The sequence below is a fragment of the Nanorana parkeri genome, unplaced genomic scaffold (genome assembly GCF_000935625.1).
Source record: "Nanorana parkeri isolate BGI_ZX_2015 unplaced genomic scaffold, ASM93562v1 scaffold39, whole genome shotgun sequence".
Taxonomy (NCBI): Eukaryota; Metazoa; Chordata; class Amphibia; order Anura; family Dicroglossidae; genus Nanorana; species Nanorana parkeri.
In genome coordinates this window covers 1650827-1672029 of record NW_017306307.1, presented here as the reverse complement: position 1 = coordinate 1672029, position 21203 = coordinate 1650827, and positions in this window count along the sequence as shown.

The following is a 21203-nucleotide window of genomic DNA, read 5'->3' as shown; positions in this document are numbered from 1 at the left end:
ATTTAATTACAGGTCGTGGCACAGGGGCGATTGTTCCTGAATCAGTTTCATGTGGATAGCAATTAAATCTAGTCAATTTACAAAGATTTGTTTGCAGGAATTATTTTTATAAAGTAGAAGGAGTAGATTTCGCATTTGATTATTTTTTTCCCCCCTCTTCTGCATTCAACATTTCTTAGAAAAGTGTATCGAAATGCAAATTTCTTACAGACTCGTTCCGCGCTTTTTGTATATTTATTTTCTTTAGGATGAAAGGATCTTGGCTGCGCATAAAATGTTGTTGATAGCTGGGGGCAAATGACTGAACAGTAGCATTATGTGTAATTACAAGGTAGGAAAAAAACAAAACAGAATTTCCCCATTGGTTGTGTACATGGGGTAGAGTCTATAATAGTACATAATGCTGGTGTTTCTGATAATTAAAGCAAACCTGTCATGAGAGCAATATGGAGGCTGCCTTTGGTAAACTGACCACCCTGGCTTATTGCTGTCTCAGTCAAGTATACAGATGAGCCAGAGAAAAATCATAGCATATCTAAACCCGAAACAAAGAATATAATATATTGCAGCTTATCGGTTCTTAGATGTGTTGGCTGCATTTGTTTTCTTTTTTTCAGGCTGTTTTCTTTTATGTTCACATGGGGATCCTGCCAGTAAGACACTTCCTTTAAAGGTGGCAATGCTTACTCAAAGCAATGTATCTATGAAGTCACCTTACACTGATTTCCTGAACTGAACAACAAACACCTCCTTCTCTCCTCCTCTCCACCTATAGAGGATAGGTGTTATGTAGTTCATGGCAAATAGCTGAGAAAGCTGAGAACCATATTTGAGATATCAGGGCTCTGAAATTATGAAACAGACTCTCCCTAGCCTCGTAACCCATGCTAACCAATATGTATGGAGCCTGTCTTAAGACAGGGTATCCCCATTCTCCCTAGCTTCCTAACCCAATCTAACCCATATGTATGGAGCCTGTCTTAAGATGGGATATCCCCAGTTAAATTCTGTGTTTGCTTTTACAGCAACACTGTAGCAAACCTGGGCATTTCTTTTTTTTTCTGTGCCCTGCAGGTTCTTCCTATGCTCAGGGTATCCATTGCTTCTGCCTGCTACTGTTGAGGAGGTTGAACTGGTCAGAGTGGGAAGAACCAATGACTGGGTTATGAATATTTATCCTCTCCAGGCAATCACTGAGGAGTTTGTTCAGTGGTGTTAGTTAACGGAAGGTGATACTGTAATTGTTTGGAGCAATCTTCTAGAGTGTTCTTTTCTCCTCTGGGCTCTGCCAGTGTAAAGCTATGTTGAGAACAGTTGACTTGCTGGAGGGTCTGTCCTGAAGGAACCATGCAGGATGTCTGTCAGGATTGAACATCTTAGATTCAAGCTTCTGTGCTGGAGATTGTTCACGGAGAGCTGTGTAGAAACTTCAGCTACTAGACTGGAAAGAAGAATTTACTGGTACCTGTGGCTGCTCTGAAACGGACAAGGATCTAAACTGTCCAAAGAATGACAAATCCATTGCAAGGCTTTGACTGCTCTTACAGAATCTTAGAATAGAATTTGGCTGCTTTTAAAGGGCCAAGACTTCCAAGAAACCAGATAAAGGCACACACTACACTAAATGGTTGCATCTGCCTGTTATTGTTGAGGAAGTTCCTGTAGTCAGACTGGGAAGAAACAATAACTGAGTTATGACTATGTATCTTCTTCAGCCAATAATTGAGGAGTTTGTTCAGTGGTGTGAGCTGAGGGAAGGTGATAAATGTTTAGTATAACCTTCCAGAGTGTTCTTTTCTCCTCCGGGCTGTGCTTTAGAAGGTGCCAGTGTGTAATGTACTGCTGTATTACAGTTGCCCTGTTGGAGGATCTATCCAGAGGGAACTGTGCAAGAAAATGTCTGCTTGGAAGGAGCATCTTGGATTACCTGAAGCTGCTGAAGAAGCTGTGGTGAAGAATGTCCATGCTGGGTAGGAGTTGAAGCTGCTGGCAACACTGGCAGTAAGGAATAATTGGATACAGAATAAGATACTTGTGACTGCTTTGAAAGGATCCAGGACCCAAGCTGTCCAGAGAGAGGAAGATCCATTGCAGCTCAAGAGACTGTAACTGCTTTTATAGAGTTATAGACCTGAACAGTGGCTGCTCTTAAAGGGTCAAGGCTACCAAGAAACCAGAAAAAGGCAATCCTGCTGAGCTAAATTGAGATTCACACTTTTACCAGTGTAAGCCAGATGTGCTGCTATCTTTTTCGGGTACCTTGAATCCCTAACCCTCTTTCCACAGTTTAATCAACAATAAAATCATGAAAAAGTCTTACCTTCCATCTTGCACAGTTGTACAGGCTCCCCTCTTGTATTCAGAATGCTTACTCTGATATCACTTCACACAGTGTGCACTCAAAGGATCACCAGCACTCAAAGGATAATCTTAAATCCTCGTGTTCATTTATTGAAGAAATGCATCACATGTATCAAACAGCCAATGTTTCGGTGCCACACAGGGTCCTTTCATCAAGGCAACATAGTGACAATGGGGTCACTATGTTGCCCTGATAAAGGGACCCTGCATGGCCCATAAATATTGTTGGCTGTTTGATACATGTGACTGATTTTCTTCAATAAATGAACACAAGGATTTAAAATTATACTTTGAGTGCTGGTGATTTTCATTCTTATCAAGTCTTATCACATCCGTGATTATGACTGCAAGCACCACTTGAATTACCTTGGGTCCTGATCTTTGTAAGGAGTGCAGGGGATACACTTTGATACCACATTGATGACGCATGTGGCATGGCACGACATGACATGTGACAAATCATAACAGCATGCTAATTAACTTCCACCAAATGCTGACCATATTGTACAATTGTATGCATACTTCCCAACCTGCTTAAATAAGAAAGAGGCACATATTGTAGTAGAAAAGTATGTAGACAAAGGATACACCTCTGCCATGCCCTGGTTAAAGAAAAACAAAAACCAAACATTAACAATTAATATGCAAAATGCTTGAGTAACACATCAGGTGCTTTTTACATTGCTATTCCTCCCTAAGGCCCCTTTCACACATGCATTGATCCCCTGATGATCAGAGCAGTACGGAACGGATGCCACTCCTTGCTATGGAGGAAAACCCTAAAAAGACCCATGTTAGGTCTATGGCCAGCCAGATGTAAGCGGACATGTGTCAGTTTACATTCAATTACCTGCGATCTGTCACATTTAGGTCCAGACAAAAGTAGCATACAAACCTTTGTTTTTTCCGAATTACTATTTTTTAAAATTAATCAATTTTTATTGCAGAAAAACAAGAATAAGTTAAACATAAATGGAGTATAATTTTACAAAGGCATAGCCAACATATGTAACAAGAAAGAATCTATAGCCTAAAGATCTTTCTCTCTGCACTAGCATTTTTCCGCATATCTCATTGTTCATGAAGCATACCATGGATAAACATATGTAAGCAAGGGTTCATGGCAGGGTTTTATAGTCCTTTATATCCATAAACAGAATGCACGGAAGCCAAGGGCTCAAGGAGTCATAGCGGTCTGTATGTTGAGCATCCAGGTCCCCCATCCTCATCATATGGCACAATTCAGCCGATATGTTGAGTTCCATTGTCTAGGGATTAGAGCGCTGGCCGCGGATGAAAAATCATTGGAGAATCAGGAATGATAAATAATAAGGCCAACATCAGAGTGAGAGTAAGTTCAGTGGAGGTGACCTTACAATATGCATGGGAGACCATTTGCCAGGAAGGTTTGATCAAAGGACTGCTCCACCAGATATGAGTCATTGTGCCCACTTCAGCTTGACATCTCCAACTTGACTTTTCAAATTAACAAATGCAATAGTATAAAGGTTGTATGAAAGGATTGGTGTAGTTAAACACTTTTGATTATATAAGAAACACATTTTTATAGAGGTACATACAGTAAATCAACCAAAAAGAGTGACAACTGGGGGGTGGGGGGAAGGACAGAGGGAATATCAATCATAATAGGGATCGACCCTCCAAATGAAGGACAGTTGGGAGCTATGTTGTATGACTGTACTAGGAAGATTTAGTTTTTAGCTCTATTGGTTCAAAGACTGATGTGACTGCTGAAGATGACCCAGTTTCTTGGAGGGACACGCTAATTTGAGATTACGGGTAGATAGCCACACCAGGTCTCCGATTTGTAATTCCAGGTCACCCCTGCGAGTCTGGTTGAAAGCCTTCTTGGCATCTTCCTGAGCCTTGGCAATCGTTTGCTGCAGAAGAACAGAATTAGTGTGAAGAAACTCCACAGTTCCTTGAGCGGCTGGTACTGTGGAATCCGGTACTCGTGTGGGCAGGAAGATGGGATGATAACCGTAGTTTGAGAAGAATGGAGACTGTCGGGTGGTTGAATGTACAGAGTTATTATAGGCAAATTCTGCCAGCGGAAGCAGGGATACCCAATCATCCTGGGAAAACGTGGAGAAACATCGCAGATACTGCTCCAGGGTCTGGTTCGTCCGTTCAGTCTGACCGTTAGTCTGAGGATGGTATGCCGATGAAAAACTCAGACGTATGTTCAATGCTTCGCATAATGCTCTCCAGAACCTGGAGGTGAACTGAACTCCTCTATCGGACACCACATCGGTGGGAACTCCGTGAAGACGCACCACTTCCTTGATAAAGGTGCGAGCCAGGGTTTCTGTCGTTGGCACCCTCCGCATCGGGATGAAGTGGGCCATCTTTGAGAGACGATCCACAACGACAAAGATTGCCGTGCAGTCCTCCGATGATGGTAGTTCCACAATGAAATCCATTGAAATAGCGGTCCAGGGACGGACTGGAATCGGAAGCGGCCGAAGGAGGCCCCAGGCACGGGTAGTGCGGTTAGACGTCGGTCAATCTGAGTGGCCAGGTGTATGAGCTCATTGAGGGAATCCGGTATTCCCCCACGGGTCAGTTCATCCTTAAGGGAGTCTGACAATCCCAACCTGAATTGACAACGGAGGGCCGCATCGTTCCACTCCGTGTCGGAGCTCCACCTTTTGAACTCCGCCACATAGTCTTCAACGGGCCGGCGGCCCTGGCGCAAGGAGGACAGACTGGTGTTCACTGGTGGGCGTGCCCCGCCGGGCCGCCTCGTCACCGGGTGCCGTGTCCCTGCATCAGACGGCCCAGCCAGGACCGGACCGCGGCCCGAGTCCCAACAGAAGCACATATTGGGTTTTTGTATAGCTGTGTGCAAAGTTGGTGCTATTTAACTTTGAGGAATAGATACTCCTACATTTAGCTATGCATATGTAAATGTATTTTGTTTTATTATACCAGGAATTCAGAAATGGCTTTTTCATTTTATATTACATTTCGGTTGATAATTAGGTTCAAGCGCAAGGTCCAGAACTTGCGAAATGACATGTGACTATGGCTTAGATTGCAGCATTAACGTTAAATAACACTAAATGAACTGGTTTATTACATGAAGCCAGCCTGGAAGGCAGAATCATCTGCAGTCAGGTTTAGGATTGTAAACAAAGAACTTACGAACAAGGCTTCAAAGTGCAAAACTATAACACAGCCTCAAGATTGCTGAATGGAAGCCACAGAGCAGAACAAAGGACTGGGAATATAATTGGAGCTTTCCTGCATGGAGGCAGAAACATTTAGATAATGATGGAAAGAAGCTGCAAAATCGAAGGAGAAGGAAGGCAGACACCCCCTACCGCTTCATTTATCTCATTCTCCAAGAGCCCGGGCTCGAAATGAGCGAGTGCAAGTCACTGGCAGGTGCCGGTCATCTATAGGAAACTGCTGGAATTGATCCCAGCTGGTGTCATCTAATGCGCAGATGATGCAAGGACAATTTAATAATGGTGTCATATCTATATTGCCTACGAGCTCCAGCAGTTAAGATGGCCATTACCAGCTGCAACTTTCTCACTTCTATGTCTCTTTACTAAGTGTAACAGAAACATATAGTAAAAAAGTTTTCAATGGGAAACAATAATGATTTGGATTACGTTTTATTGTAGGTGCATTTTAAAATGTGTACTTTTTAAACTGATATTTTAAACCTATTGTTTTACAATGTATCTACAACCATTATTTTATGAATAAATATTTAATAGATGGCAAAAGATCCCCAGAGCACTGTGGGTTAGTTAAAGAGACAGCACAACAGATACTGCCTGATTTGAGGGCCAGCCTGTGTAATTGAAGCTTTGGGCTGTGCTATTCAAAAAGGGATAAGCAACCATTCTGGTTTCAAGCTCTGGCCTATTAGGTCAAGTTTAAGAAGTAGAAAAGATAGAAGCTCTTTAATTGGCAAAGTAACAGTTCACTTAGCTTAATGATACCTTAATAAGACCTGTGGGTTGTGGTAATGTGCATAAACATGTGCATTTATTGCAGCCCTAGCACAAAGGACAGTGCAGACTGCACCGCAACAGACCTAGGCACTGCAACCAGGGTATGGGGTCTGGTATGGATTTATAAGGTGACCCCATAAGACATGTAACCCCACCAAAAAATGTGTTTGTTTCGGATCGATCTGAATTTGAATTACTTTCATTTTTTGGCTCTGAAATTGGATTTGGTAAGTTATTCGGCTTTCGAATCCATCCGAAGTTTCGTTTCGGAATAATCCCAATTTTTATTTAGGAACGAAGTCACACGACCTTGCTTGTAATGCTAACCTCAACAGCCAAAAAAATCTGATTGGCCAGGAATCAGTCACATGTCTCATTTAGTTTGGTTTTGATTGAAATTCAGACACATCCAAATTATGTTAAATGGCCATTTGGATACGTTTGCATTCGGACGCTTTCAAATTTAAAAATTCAAATGCATCCGTATGTCTGAATTTAACAAAGTTGTACGAATATCCATTCAGAACAATAAATGCTTGCTGTCCAGTACGAACAAATAGTGGTTGCAGCCTTTTTTCGGACCGAACTGGACCGCAGGCAATAATGTGCCTATGGTTCCCGTGGAGCAAGGCACACAATGAATAACTATCCCTTAGTGTAGCCCGTGTATTATTCGAAACACCTTCAGATGTTAAATTCAATTCTTAAATGCATTAATTACAAAACCAGCCTAAAGGTGGTCATACACCTGTCGATTATCGTACAATAATCGCGGGAAACCTCGCGATCGTACGATAATCGGCAGGTGTATGGAAGGCGTGCGACCGTTTCTACTGTACGGTCGCACGTCTTTTGTCTTATGAGCATGTTTGAAAACCAGCCAAAAATCGTAATTTTTTGGGGAGTTTGTGGCGTGCTGGTAAGACAAATGCTGCACGGGCCGGTGTGCGCAAGCGCACACTGCCCGCTCAGAATTGCAGTCATCGGAAGCCCTCCCCTCAGCGGGGTGGGCTTGCGATGATCACAAGTACGATCTGCCTGTCCAAGATGGGCAGATCGTACAAGCTTTTAATTAGCTTACAACCATCGCAAGACGAAAATCTTGCGATGGTTGTTAAGTGTATGGCCAGCTTTATATTCCGTATCTCTCCACACAAAACACCTGTGCTGCATTAGGTGTCCATTATAATGTGTTCCACATACAAAAATAATACATTGAATATACCTTGTGTGAGTGTTAATAGTGTTAAGAGTCCCGTGTGTAGCTTTGTTCAAAAGGAATTGTATCTGTTTAACCAGTTCTCAGCATTGGAAAGTACCTTATTCCCACTTGACTAGATTGTTTCCTTTTATTTATATAATGCTGAATGGGTCAGTTGGTTGTGCTCCTTATTAGTTCTGTAATGCACTCCCAGACGTATCTCTCAATGTAACTTTTCAATCAAAGCACTGAAATCCGATTTGTACGTATCCAAAGTGCTCGGCTTCTCTCCTCTCCTCCTCCGTGCTCCTCTCCCATACTCACTATGTCCAACTATCCGATCCACTTTCATATACTTCCTTGGAACTCAGGGGGAAAGGAAAGAAGGCTTCCATTGTGCAGTATTTTAGTAAAAACCTGTTTATTCCAATAAAATTACACTTACAAACTAATAGATCAAAAAGGCAGAAAGAATCCTCGTGTTGTCTCATATGCAGGCAACAGACGTAGACTCCTCACTGACGCGTTTCATCATCTGACTTTCTCAAAGGGGGTGTGTGGAGGAATAATTAAACCTGATAGGTGGAGGAATGTGTTCTATTTTGCGTTCAGCTCATAGGTTCAACGAACAAAAATAGGCATATGTATTATAGAGGGCTGGATTTCCCACAAGGCCAGGCCTTGGGGGAGCAGGGAATAGAGGGGCAGCACAGCTGCCAAGCGGGTAGCTTTTTTCCCCTTTAAACATGCCTCAGGCGATAAAGAGAACCTGTCAGCTCCAAATGCTATAACACATCTGCTTGTTAGCTCCTGTGTGATAGCAATAAAGCTAAGTGACAAAAAAAAATATAAAAATTGATCAAAAGTAAAATATAATAAAATAAATAAAAAGTTAAAAAAAAGAAAAAACTAATAAGAAATAATGAAAATAAATAAAAAGCGATAAAAAAGTAAAAAATAAGAAAATCAAAAAAATTATAAAAGATAATAAGACAAATAAAAATGTAAAAAAGTAAAAATAAGAAATTTTAATTTAAAAATATTGAGGAACCCAGCCTTGGGGCAGCAGAGAGAGTAAATCCGGCCCTGTGTTTATTCCAAGCATAACTCTCACTCTTGCAGCGTCTGACTATAAGAATTTCATATTTCAAGATTTATAGTAGAACTGCCAAAAGCCAAAACCTTTTTTTTAGTTTTAGAATAGTCATCTTTTGCTGCCATCTGTATCCCACTGGGCTGATTTCTTTACACTTCCTGTCTGTTAGCCACAACAGAAAGTGAGAGGAAATCCCACCAAGTGGGGGACATCCCTGGTGGTCAGCAGGGTCACCAGAACTAGTGTCTCCATTGGAAGATTTCCCATCTATTCCTGTTCTGGTGACAACCCAAAATTAGTCTTTTTTGTTTTGTTTACTTTCACTTTCCGTGATAACAGTCACCAGGACCAATAGAAAGGGTGAATCTCCCTAACGGGGACACAGACAGCAATAAAAAACTGACAGGTGTTCTAATCCCTCTCCACACTATCCAAACCTAAAAAAAAAGAAAATAAAAAGTTTTGGCTTCAGTTGCACTTTAACAAACATGTTTCAGAAATGCTTATTAAAATAGTATTAAACTCTCAAACTATTTTCAAAAATTATTCCAGATCATACAAATATACATAGCCCAACAAAGTTCTTTACATTTTTGCCCAAGCGCATACAGTCAATATGTTTCCGAACAGCTCCAACTCTCTCAGCTCGGCTTCTCTAAACTTCCTGTACAGTACAAGATCACAAGGGATAGTACAGCCTCCGGCAACTGTCCATTTACTAGCATAGAGGAGGACGAAGGGAAGAGCGACGGTGGGCAGGGGAGTGGATTGCCTTGCTGTGTCTGTGTGTTTGTAGAGACACACAGATTACTAGTAAAACAGCAAACGTTTCCCAGCACACTCAGCAGCCAGAATGCAAAAAAACCTGTCTAACCGCTAAGGTTAAAAGCAGAGGTTTAGATACACGTCTTCTGCAGAAAATTTGAAAGCTGCACAGCCGCGTCAAGGCACCTCCATATAGTGCGGTCCTAACTCTAAACTATGAGAGTCTCCATCTTGGAGCACATGGGGCAAAAGATTAAATTGGGTGCAGGTTTGTCAGGAGGAAGCCCAACCTCCCTTAAAGGCACAGGGACACACAAGGGACCCCGCACATCACAACGGCAGCTGAGACCCCCCAAATGCACCTTGCTGTAAAGCTTGTAACGAATTGATGAGAGTGTTTGCCATTTGTTTTGCTTGACACAGATTACTAGAACACACAATGGTGGCTCCATAGGACCCTGCCAAGGGAAAATAGACACCCTAAAACAGGATGTCAGGACCAGTGCTCAGGGGACCAGGTGATTCTGCAGGAAACTAAAACATTTTAACATCAAGAAGTAGCATCCAAAGTAACTGATTTCATCAACATTTGAAATAGCTTAAAAATATTTTGACTTTAATATCACTTTAAATACACACTGCATGGTAATGTTCATTGTAAAGGAACCCAAAAAAGCAACCTGACAGTCTGCCAAACACACCCACTGCATGCAATCTGCGGTCTCTCATATACATTAAGCGTGTTGTATCAAACTTATGGAACTAAAAGTGACCATACAGCTATCGATTAACATTCGATTTTTTTCCGTGACATCATCAAACCCTTGTTTAATTTTTGCTTGAATACCGCATCATGCAAAGACCAATGTCGTTTCCATAATCGCTCGTTAGCGATACTAACCTCAATCAGCAGAACGTTTTTTCGTTTGCGCATGTGCAGTGTTCATGTTTTGCTATTCTACTTTCGGAAGCGCCACTAATCCATTGATTTTCCTTCGATTCGAAAAAAGTTTTCCAGCCTGACCGATTGAGGAAATTCTGACAGGAGTACAGTAAAAAAAATCGTTGGTGTCCCATCAACTGACCGATTATTGTACGAAAGACCATTCATGGACAATTTCCTAATGACAATAATTCTAACAACCACCAATCACCCGTAAACAAGACGTACCCGGGAGGGACCGGTGCTGCACGTAATTGCAGCAGCCTCCTGTTCTTCCCTATGAGAGGACCCGGGTGTACGCTGTCATCCGCACACCTGAACTTGCACATCTGTGCGGGTCCTGATGCCCAGTGTGCGTCCAAGTGTGGACATCTGTACCTGCACGGATGTGCAAGTTTGTGTGTGCGGATGACAGCGTACAGCCGTGTCCTCCCATAGGAGGGGTGGGGAGAGGGGGGCAATGGGGATTTGTGTACTGCTATTTCATGTAATTAGACAAGTGGATTATAATGGGAAATATTACACTGTAATGTTCCCTATTATAATATATTTCTCTGATTAAATGATTACAGACAGGCCTCTGTTCTATCAAAGTTTGAGACTACGTTAGAATGTGTGACCAGTGACGTGGTCACACATTTTAATGTAATCTCGCCCAGGGGGTCGGGGGCCAGTGTGATCCGCTCCCACACCTCCCCTCCCGTCGTGGAAGGGGGGCCCAGGATAAAATCTTGCACCAGGGCCCTTTGGTTCTTAGGTCCGCCACTGATGAGGCCTTGCCCTGATGTAGATATTTGAGTGTGGACTTTATGCAGTAAACACTCTAAGGCTCCGTTCACGTCTCTTCGACATGGGAGCGCGTGCTTCCCTATATACAATAACACATTGGATAAGGTCACATGTTATACTGTTCAGTGTGCTGTGGTGCCATTATTTCTTAATGCACCTAGCCTTCCCATGTGCGTTGCATGGAAAAACGTATTACCATGCATTGTGGTGCAATGCATTTTAAAGATAAAAGCTCATGCACTCTCTTTTAGTGCATTGGAGGTGCACAAGCAGCTCATTCAATTGACTTGGCTGTCCGAGCACAATGCACCCTGGAGAACACATGCAATGTCAATCACAGAGATGTAAACGGAGCCTGAAAGGCAGACCTAGCCATCCCACATTTGAGATACGTGGCTGGCACAGGTTTTGGATAAAGGTAACCTGAGTGAATGTTCTCTCTTTGCTCTTTAAGTTGATAAATATGGAAGAATCATTTTGGCCATGCAATGCTCTTGTTTTGACTTCATAAATAAATTCCGCAACCCTTTCATGGCTTACCAAGCCTGGCTACAAACCATGTCATGTTCAACCTAATATTCCCTCCTTTTATCCAACGACAAGCTGATATATTCTGATTAAAGACTGTCGTTTTCGCTTACTTTTCATGAATATTTTCATCTGAAACTTGGGCTAGGAAAAAAGAGAGGGAGAGAGAAAAAAAATTGATAGAGTCGTGAATTAACATGCAATCTGTTTTAAATTAAGAAACATTTTCTTTCTTCTCTATAACCATTAACCAACTTGCCCACTCTTTTAACCTTAGGTAGCCCTTGGCCTTTGTTTTGCTGTTTTGTGCAGATGAAAAGTACTGCAAACTTCCTCCTTGTAGGGTATAAATGAACCTATGTGCTCCTCCTCCTCCTTCCGACTCACCCCGCACAAATTATGTGGACGCTCAGTGTGATTATCACAGATGTGTAGAACCAGGAATGGCTATACTTCCGCCTTATGCGCAGGAAGCATTCACAGTCCTTCAACATATGGATTAAAACATAATTAGGCTTAGGCTAATATATCTATATTAAGGATGAGTGGCGTGATTTGGACAAAATCAGTTTTATTGCAACATTACAAATGTTGCCGTTGGTGAAGTTTTGTCCAAGTGGAACTCTATTTCACTCATTAAGCTGCGTAGGCAACATTTGTTTACAAAAAATATATATATTTTGTATTTTTCTTTATTTAGAGGATGTTTTGAAGCTGCTATTTATGGTAGTTTTGTAAAAGAAATGAAGAATTCTTTGTATTTGTGTTTTGTTGTGTTGATTTCTTTACTGTTGCTTTTTTTTATTTTACCTTTTTTTCCCCCTGTTATCTGCATAAAGGAGAAACCATACACAGGTTATAGATATTTGAAAGCAGTTTCCATAACCTTCCGGAGCCATTTAAAGCCCATTGCAACCTTCAAAATTGACACAGCAAAAACACCTTTATTTTGCATTCACGGTTTACTTCAATGCATTTCACCCACATTTTGGGGAATTTAGGCCCCATTCACACCAGATCCATTGCGTTATGATCCGATTTTCAATGGCTGCTAACACAAGGACACCAAAAGATGATTGGGTGTGAATGGGACCAGTTCACATCGCCGCAACTCCTTCCATTTCAATGCAATAAAAAAAATGTAGAGCATGCTCTCCTTTTTTTAGCACAACATAATGTAATGGAACAAAAACAGATGTAATCGCAATGGAATGAGAGTAAAAAAAATGTATATAGATATATATACACTATATTGCCAAAAGACATTTGTTAGCAGGAAGGCTTTTATTATAGAAGAGACTCTGTCTTAAAATAAACTGACTCAAGAAAAACACCTTATAAAGTTTTATTTTACGGCAGATTCAGCTGGTCTCATGAGCACTGGCCATGATATCCTGTTTTAGGGTGGCTCCTTGCAGGGTCCTATTGAGTCAACTTTAAGCTGTGTGTGTCTCCACAATCACACAGGCACAGCAGGGCAAGACACTACAACTCCCTTCTGCTCCCTACTCTCTTCTCCAGGCTAGTATATGGATGGCTGTGGTAGACTGCTTTGTCCTTATGACCTTGTACAGGACAGGAAGTTCAGGGAAGAGGAGCTGAGAGAGTTGGAGCTGTTCAGAAACAAGATGACTGTAAGTGCTTGGGCAAAAAATTACTTAAAATGCTTTGCTGGGCAATGTATATTTGTGTGATCTGGAATCATTATTGAAAAAAGTGTAACAGGGCTATTCACAAAAGGGTGAAGAGTTTGGAGAAGGCAGGAGAAGTGAACAATCTAGGACAACATAGCTGAACTGGAAAGTGAGCTGAATTGGATAATTTTTCCAAATCAGCTATTTTGGCCTAGATAGTTCACTTCTCCTGCCTTCTCCAAACTCCTGACCCTTTTGTGAATAGCCCTGAAAGTGTTTAATTCTACTTTCATGAATAAAAATAATATAAATAAATAACTAAAGGTAATCAATCAATAAATCAATAAATAAAGGTACATCAATTTGAAAATTACCTTATTTTTTCTTAAAATTATATTTTCTCAGTTTAAACATTTGATATGTTTTCTATTTTCTATTGTAAATAAAATAATCATTGCATTCTGTTTTCATGTAGATTTTGCACAACGTCTCAACTTTTTGGGAATTGGGGTTGTATAATATATAGACCTTTTTTCCTTTTTCCTTTTCTTTTTCTTTTCTTTCCTTTCTATTCAAAACTCAGGTCTTAGTAGTTGATGCTAGAGGGTAAAGCAGGTAAATGGCTTCACTTACCTGTGCTGCAATGCTCTCAGACTTTCTTGCCAACATTGATTTCTTTGCCCGGGCTTGTTCCTGGTTTGGCTTATTTGGCCATTTCAATTGGCCAATTTGGGGTGACATAACTCCAGGGCATGCACACAAGTGTTAATTTATCCTGGCAGAAAGGAAAGCCAAGATTGTACACATGCACAGACTGGTAAGACTCTTTTACTGTAGAAATTACATAGTTTTAAGTCACTTCTGTAATAAAAGCCTTCCTGCTAACAAATGTATTTCTTTCTACGCTAAAGTTCCACTTTAAATTACCCAACTAGCTTGTTACCATGCTTGGTGTAGTTGTTCTAAAATGTAGACTATACCAAAGTGAATACAAGGTTGTGGAAATGATCCGTCATTCTAATCATTTTTGGATTGGTTGCTAATTGAAGGTTGTGGGAAAGGTCATTCAGCATATACAGTAATTAAGTTTAATCAGGTGCAATTTGGAAACTCAGATGGGCTAAAGATAAAACTTTTTTGGGACCTACAGGAGACTCCTAAACAAATAATGCACTATTCCAAAACAAGCAATCCAGTCTAGGAGCCAGCAGGCATTTAAAGGGAATGCATAATGTTTTCATTTCTTATGGTACGTTATAAATATATATTTATATATATTAGAGATGCACCGATACTAGTATCGGTATCGGTGCTGATGCCAAGTATTTTTGGCAGTACTCGTACTCGCCCAAATGCTCCGATGCCTAGCCCGATACTTGAGCTTCCGTTAATTGGAAGCCGGGCAGCGAGTCATTACACGCTTCCCAGCTTCCTGATTGGCCGGGAGGCCGTCTCCACGCTCCCTCGTCACTTGTGATGAGGATGCATGGAGCCGGCCAATCAGGATGCCGGGCAGAGTGTCATTACATGCCCCCCCCCCCCCGGCTTTCTGATTAGCCAGAAAGCCGGCTTCATGCTCCCTCGGAGCACGGAGCCTGCTTTCAGGCCAATCAAGAAGTCGGGCACTGTGTAATGACGCATTCTCGAGCCAGCTTCTCGACCAATCAGGAAGCAGGGTAACGTGTCATTACACGGCGCCCGGCTTCCTGATTGGCCAGAAAGCTGGCTCCATGCTTCCTCGTCACCTGGTGACGAGGAGCATGGAGATGGCTTCCCTGCAGATCAGGAAGCCAGGTGGCAAGTCTTTACATGCCACTCGGCTTCCCAGCTAATCAGGAAGCCAGGTGGCAAGTCTTTACATGCCACTCGGCATCCCAGCTAATCAGGAACCCAGGTGGCGAGTCATTACACGCCACCTGGCTTCCTTAATGGGACTTCTGGTATCGGTATTTTGCATTGGAGAGTACCGAAAAACCGGTATCGGTGCATCCCTAATTTTTATATTGTTGTGCAAAAGTTTTATGCAGGTGTGAAAAAATGCTGTACAATAAGAATACTTTCAGAAATAACAGAGTTAATAGTTTATTTTGATCAATGAACAAAATAGAAAGTAAATGAACAGAAGAGAAATATTTGGTGTGACCACCCTTTGCCTTCTTCTAGGTACACTTGCACACAGTCTTTGAAGGAATTCGGCAGGTAGAGTGTTCCGAACATCTTGGAGAACTAAGCATAGATCTTCTGTGGACGTCGGCTGCCTCAAATTCTTCTGTCTCTTTATGTAATCCCAGACAGGCTCGATGATGTTGATATCAGGGCTCTGTGAGGGCCAAACCATCACTTCCAGGACCCTTTGTTCTTTACATTGAAGATAGTTCTTAATGACATTGGCTGTATGTTTGGGGTCGCTGTCCTGCTGCAGAATAAGTTTGGGGCCAATCACACGCCTCCCTGAAGGTAGGGCATGATGGATAAATATCTGCTTCTATTTCTCAGCATTGATGACACCATTGATCCTGACCAAATTTCCAACTCCATTGGCAGAAATGCAGCCCCAGACTTGGAGGAACCTCCACCATGCTTCACTGATGCGTACAGACACTCATTATCGTACCGCTCTCCAGCCCTTCACTGAACAAAACTGCCTCCTGCTACAGCCAAATATTTCACATTTTGACTCATCAGCGATTGCCCACTTTGCCCATTGGATAAAGCAGCTCTGGACACCTGTACCTGTGACAATTTTTCATAAGTGAAATTCCTATTTACTTCCTGTTACAGGAGACACAGTAGAAAACGGATTGATATGGTTTTAACCCTTCCCTGCTCTATGCAACTCAAATAAAATATTGCGGCTATGCATACACTTCAAATTATCACTGACAACTGAAAGTTGTTACACAGCACAGAGTTGGTCTTCTTTCCCTTATCCCAGGAAGCAATAACCTCATCCTCATTTCACTGTGAGAAATCCTGCAATATGTATTTCATTTGTGAGCTGTGTGAACTTGACACATGTGCAGGAAAGATTCTCATTCATTTGGGTCTGAAATAGCCACGGAGCTTGTGGTTGCAACACACCATTTCAAAATATAACAGTTGCTTAGTTTTTAAATGCAGTATTGTAAGGGGAACAATTAACAACATCCCAAGATTAAAGCCAAACAGCACACAGCTAACTGTGAAGTTGAAATGCATATGTGCAAACTCTTTTATCTGCTCAAGGATATGCTAATCTGTTCAGTCAGTCCTGTGAGCTAGTAACCCCTGCCAGATAGTACAGGCAGTCAATGGACCTCTATGTAGACAAAAATGCAGAAAAGCAGTAAGGCGCCTTGTCCAGAATCTGCCCCAGGCTGTCAATGTCATATTGAATTAATGAGATCCTTCTGATATCCCCTCATTGTATGCATGCATACCTCCCAACCTTCTGAGATGAGAGAAACAGAGGAACAACTAAAGAAGGAATGAGGGACAGAGGGATTAGTTTCCTAAAGGGGGTCAGTATCTCCAAATGAGGGAAAGTTGGCAGTTATGTGGATGGTCAGATGTTTATATTGAATAGGCTCAGCACTGATTCTCCCACTGTCTCAGAGAAGAAAATCAGGAGAAGGGAATGAGCAAAACTGACCATCTTTACTTTGCTGAAAATTCAGTAAAAAACCTGAAATGGTTAGTGTCAAAATCGACTATCTGGTTAATAATTTGCTTGAAAAACAATGTACCGCTTTTGGTACCTAAAATCCTGAATAATCATACCGCCAGGGAGGTTTTAAGTAATTAGAAAAACTAAGAAGAAGAAAACACACATCAAGGGTTCTTGGATGTTCTCACAGTGAGTGTTGGGGACTTGTTAGGCTTCTTTGTGGTGGTGAAAGGGCTGGTAGATGAAAGTGAATTATGTCTGTATTCGGTCTTAGACTAGGGATATTCGTATGTGGGGTGATTGCGGATATGTCTTAGTGGTCTTGGCTGGCTAACAAGGCATATCGTAGCCTGTATTGTTTAAAATGAATGATTGTAAGGCGGCCTTATGATGTACGGAAATGTCCCGGTTAATGAAGTCATCCCAACCGGACATATTTAGAGTACTGTCGGAAGGACCGGTAGACTCATCTAACAAATCCATAGAGAAAAATTTAAAAAGTATACTTTTCAGATTAGAGAGATGTGGCGGTTCATTGAGTAACCAGTTTTGCAATATGCATTTTTTGGCTCCCAGTAGGCACAGGTGTTCCCAGCTTCTCAGGGGGAGTTTATGTGTGGGAAATGTGTTAGGAAGGTAGTGGAATAGGCATAATAGAGGGTGGACATCTCGTTTGATGTTCGTGATGGAGCCCATATAGGCCAGTGTTTGATTCCAAAAGGTATCAATTTTTGGGCAGGTCCAGAAAAGATGTGTTATATCGAGTAGATGTGCAGCTCTGTGTATTAGCTTAAATTGTATTTCCCTCCAGACTTCACATGGTGTAGTTTTACGTACCCGGTGCCATCCTGTAAGAAGCGCTTCGTGTGTTTCTTCTGGGGGAAGATTGAGGAAAGAAGCCCATTTCGCTATGTTGTTAGGGACTGGTTGTATAGTGGTGGTGTCATGTTCCCTAAGGATATTGTAAGTCTGAGATAGTGTTAGTTTAGTTTGTCTAGGATGTACTAAGCGAGTGTATGATATGGGCGGATTAATCATCTTCAGTGAGGGTATTTTTTGCACTTTAAAAGCAGGAAGTGAATGCTCTGCAAGTGTAAGTACATCACAAATGACAGCATTTTGCACCTGGCATGATTAGGTTATTATTACTCAGCATTAGTAGATGGATACACTGGTAGATTTTGGTGTTTGAGTGTAAAGGTCCGCTTTAAGATACGTCTAGATTCAATAGGCAGAGGTGAGAATTGTCTACCATTACTTGTGTTCTTACTCCCTCTAGTGTTTCAATAAAACAACTGTCGAAAGAGACAAGATCTAGTGTAAATGAATAAAAGCCATCATCACAAAAAATATACAAGGAGAGAAATATTTACTTGGAAGACAGCAAAGAAAACATAATGTGCTAAGCTAAAATAATAAAAAACATATGCAAGGAGAACAATAGAATGTATAAGAAAAAAATTGTTTGCGTGAATTCAATTAATCCCCCTCATTAATATGAACATTTCATTTGTGAAACGTGTCATCACTTTCCAGCAACCAGGAAGTGCAGGAGGAAAACTATGCTATGATCTCATTCTCACTCAGATTCCTAAGGAAAGTCCCTTTACAGTGGTTCAAGGACTGCTTTTAATAACAGAGGGCACAGTTTAAAAAAAAAAAATGATTGATGCATCAGTACCTGTCAGAAGAGGTACTGTATTATTTGTAGAACCACATCTCAACAAATGAGTCTGTGACTTGAGTTGAAGGTTCTTCGGTAGAGAGAGATCTGCACAATCCCAGGCAACTTTGTGACATATTGGGACTGATTTACTAGAAGGACTGATTACTTTTAAACTGAATTTTCACTTACGTAAGTGAATGAGGTGAGACAAAGTAAAAATTCATTTTGCAAAAGATACCCAGATACTATAAAATCTCTGGATCCCACAACACTTTTGAAGATCCGAGTCGTGTCCTCTTCAGAGTAGCAGAACAACCTATTCACAGTTGGCTCCTTACAGGTTCACATTGTGATTGGGTTGTTCTCATACTCAGAGTTTCGGAAGTGTTGCAGGACCCAGAGATTTCCCAGCATCTACATTGTCAGCACAGCTTTCCCATAAGTTGGAAAAGCATTCTCACGGATCGTAAGTTGGAAAAACGTTACAATTACATGAAATTACTCTTGCTGAATACCATAGACTTCAATTTATCCCTTGTGTTTGAGGGTTCATGCTTACTCTGTTTGCACAAAATTAGGATTTTAAAATACATTTCATCCAAATAATTATCAAGTATTCACTTGATTTCACTAACATTGGAACATATTCAATGTGAGAAAACAGAATTATCTCTACTGATTAGACCGGTAGTCCGGTCGAAATTTCGTTTATTGGACGAAATTTAGTTGCAGCAAAGTGAAGTGACATTAGAACATTTATATATATATACAGTCTGCAGAAGATGAAAATTCATACCAGACCCTTTAGGTCTGGTAGGAATGTTAGGAGGAACCCTCCCCCAAGTTAAAACACAAATAAAAGTGCGTGGGGTTCCCCCCAAAATCCCTACCAGACCTAACATTCTTACCAGACACTTGATCCGAGCACTGGCCCGGCAAGGCCACGTGCCCTTGGCCATTTTTTTTTTAATTAAAGGAATAGTCAAAAATTGTCTCTTTGTTTTTTTTTCAATTAAAGGATTTTATCAAAAGTCTGGACTATCCCATCTCGCGATGGGAACATCTTTGCATACTAGCCTCTAAAAAAAACACTCTCACTAAATGGCTCCTACCAACAGCCCCCACGATAGAGGACTTGCAAAACACCCTCCGTAAGCTTATGCTCCTGGACAAGGCTGACACACATAATGAGGAGAGGCGTATAGATCATTTCTTCTCCACGTGGTCCCCCTTCCTCATTGAGACACTCTCCCCCGACCAGCTTTGCGACATCATGTCGGGTTTCCAAACATCATCATGGTACCTCAATGCCAAACTCTCACATACCTTGGGAGCCCTAGATGTACTCTAGACCCGCCCAGAAGGGTCTCTGGGTTACCATTAGTGTGATTCATACCTTTGGTGCCCTCTTAAACACTTGTTCGATTTTCTGCTGATGCAGGTATTGGCAATATTACTTCTCATGCTTTTTTGTACTCCAGGTAGTGATCTTAACTTCATTTCTTTATGTTTTATTCTGTTCTTGAGAGGTGGTCTTGAATCCTACGCTTAATAATATAACTACATGCATGGGAAAGAGATGTACACTAAACTAATCACACTGACTCGTGTATTCTTAAAAGTTCTGCATCTATATACAAAACTGAATAATTACTCCACGCTGTCGTGGGACCAGGGGTGCCCTCTTACCTGGGGTCCGGCGGGTGCGACGGAGATCATAGGGTCCTTCTTGGGGTGAATTGGGGCCCGGCGGCGTGCTGCATGTGTGCACATGAGTGCATGCATGACATGCGTGCGTGACGTGCGCATGTGGCAATGCCGTGGCTTCTTAGCTGCTTCGGGTGCTGGTCATTGCCGGGGAGGGCCTTGCAAACACTCCTTCTCTCCCAGCCGTCCCATTGGTTCGCAGGGACCTGTGGCTTCCTGTTGCCCAGACAACAGGGGCGTCGCTGGCCCCTGCTGGGTTTAAATTCCAGCCAGAGCCAAGACTTGTTGCTGAGTTATTCTGCCATTCCCTAAGCAGCTACAACGCCTCATTTCCTGTTTCCTGTTTCCTGCCTCCCTTCCCTGCTATTCGGATCTCCTGGTTATCGACCCCTGGCTTGCCTCACCGTTTATGATACTCGCTGCCTGCCTCGACCCGGACTGTACTCTGACAACGCATTTTGGATTATCCTTTCTTGTACCTCAGCCTGGACTCTCCTTCTGGGATTGTTCCCTGCTATTGGGTTCCAATCCAGCAAACAGGGGGACTTCGTTCCTTCCCTAACACACGCTGTGTATGTACCTCCATTATTATGATACTGTACCCTCTTATTTTATTTTTGTACGCTTTAGTTCTGTATTCATTATAAATTCAATAAAAATGACATGCTAAAAAAAAAGTCTGGACTTTTTACCAACTATTTGATTTAACCCTTTAATGAATGGGTAGGGGTACAAGTACCCCTTACTCATTCACAAGGGGGGGGGGCGGCATCTGGGTGCCCCCTTATTTAAAGGGGTACCCCGATGCAAATAAGCCCCCTTGCCCGCAGACCCCCACAACCACCGGGTCGGTTTGGGGGGCAGAGGACCCTGTC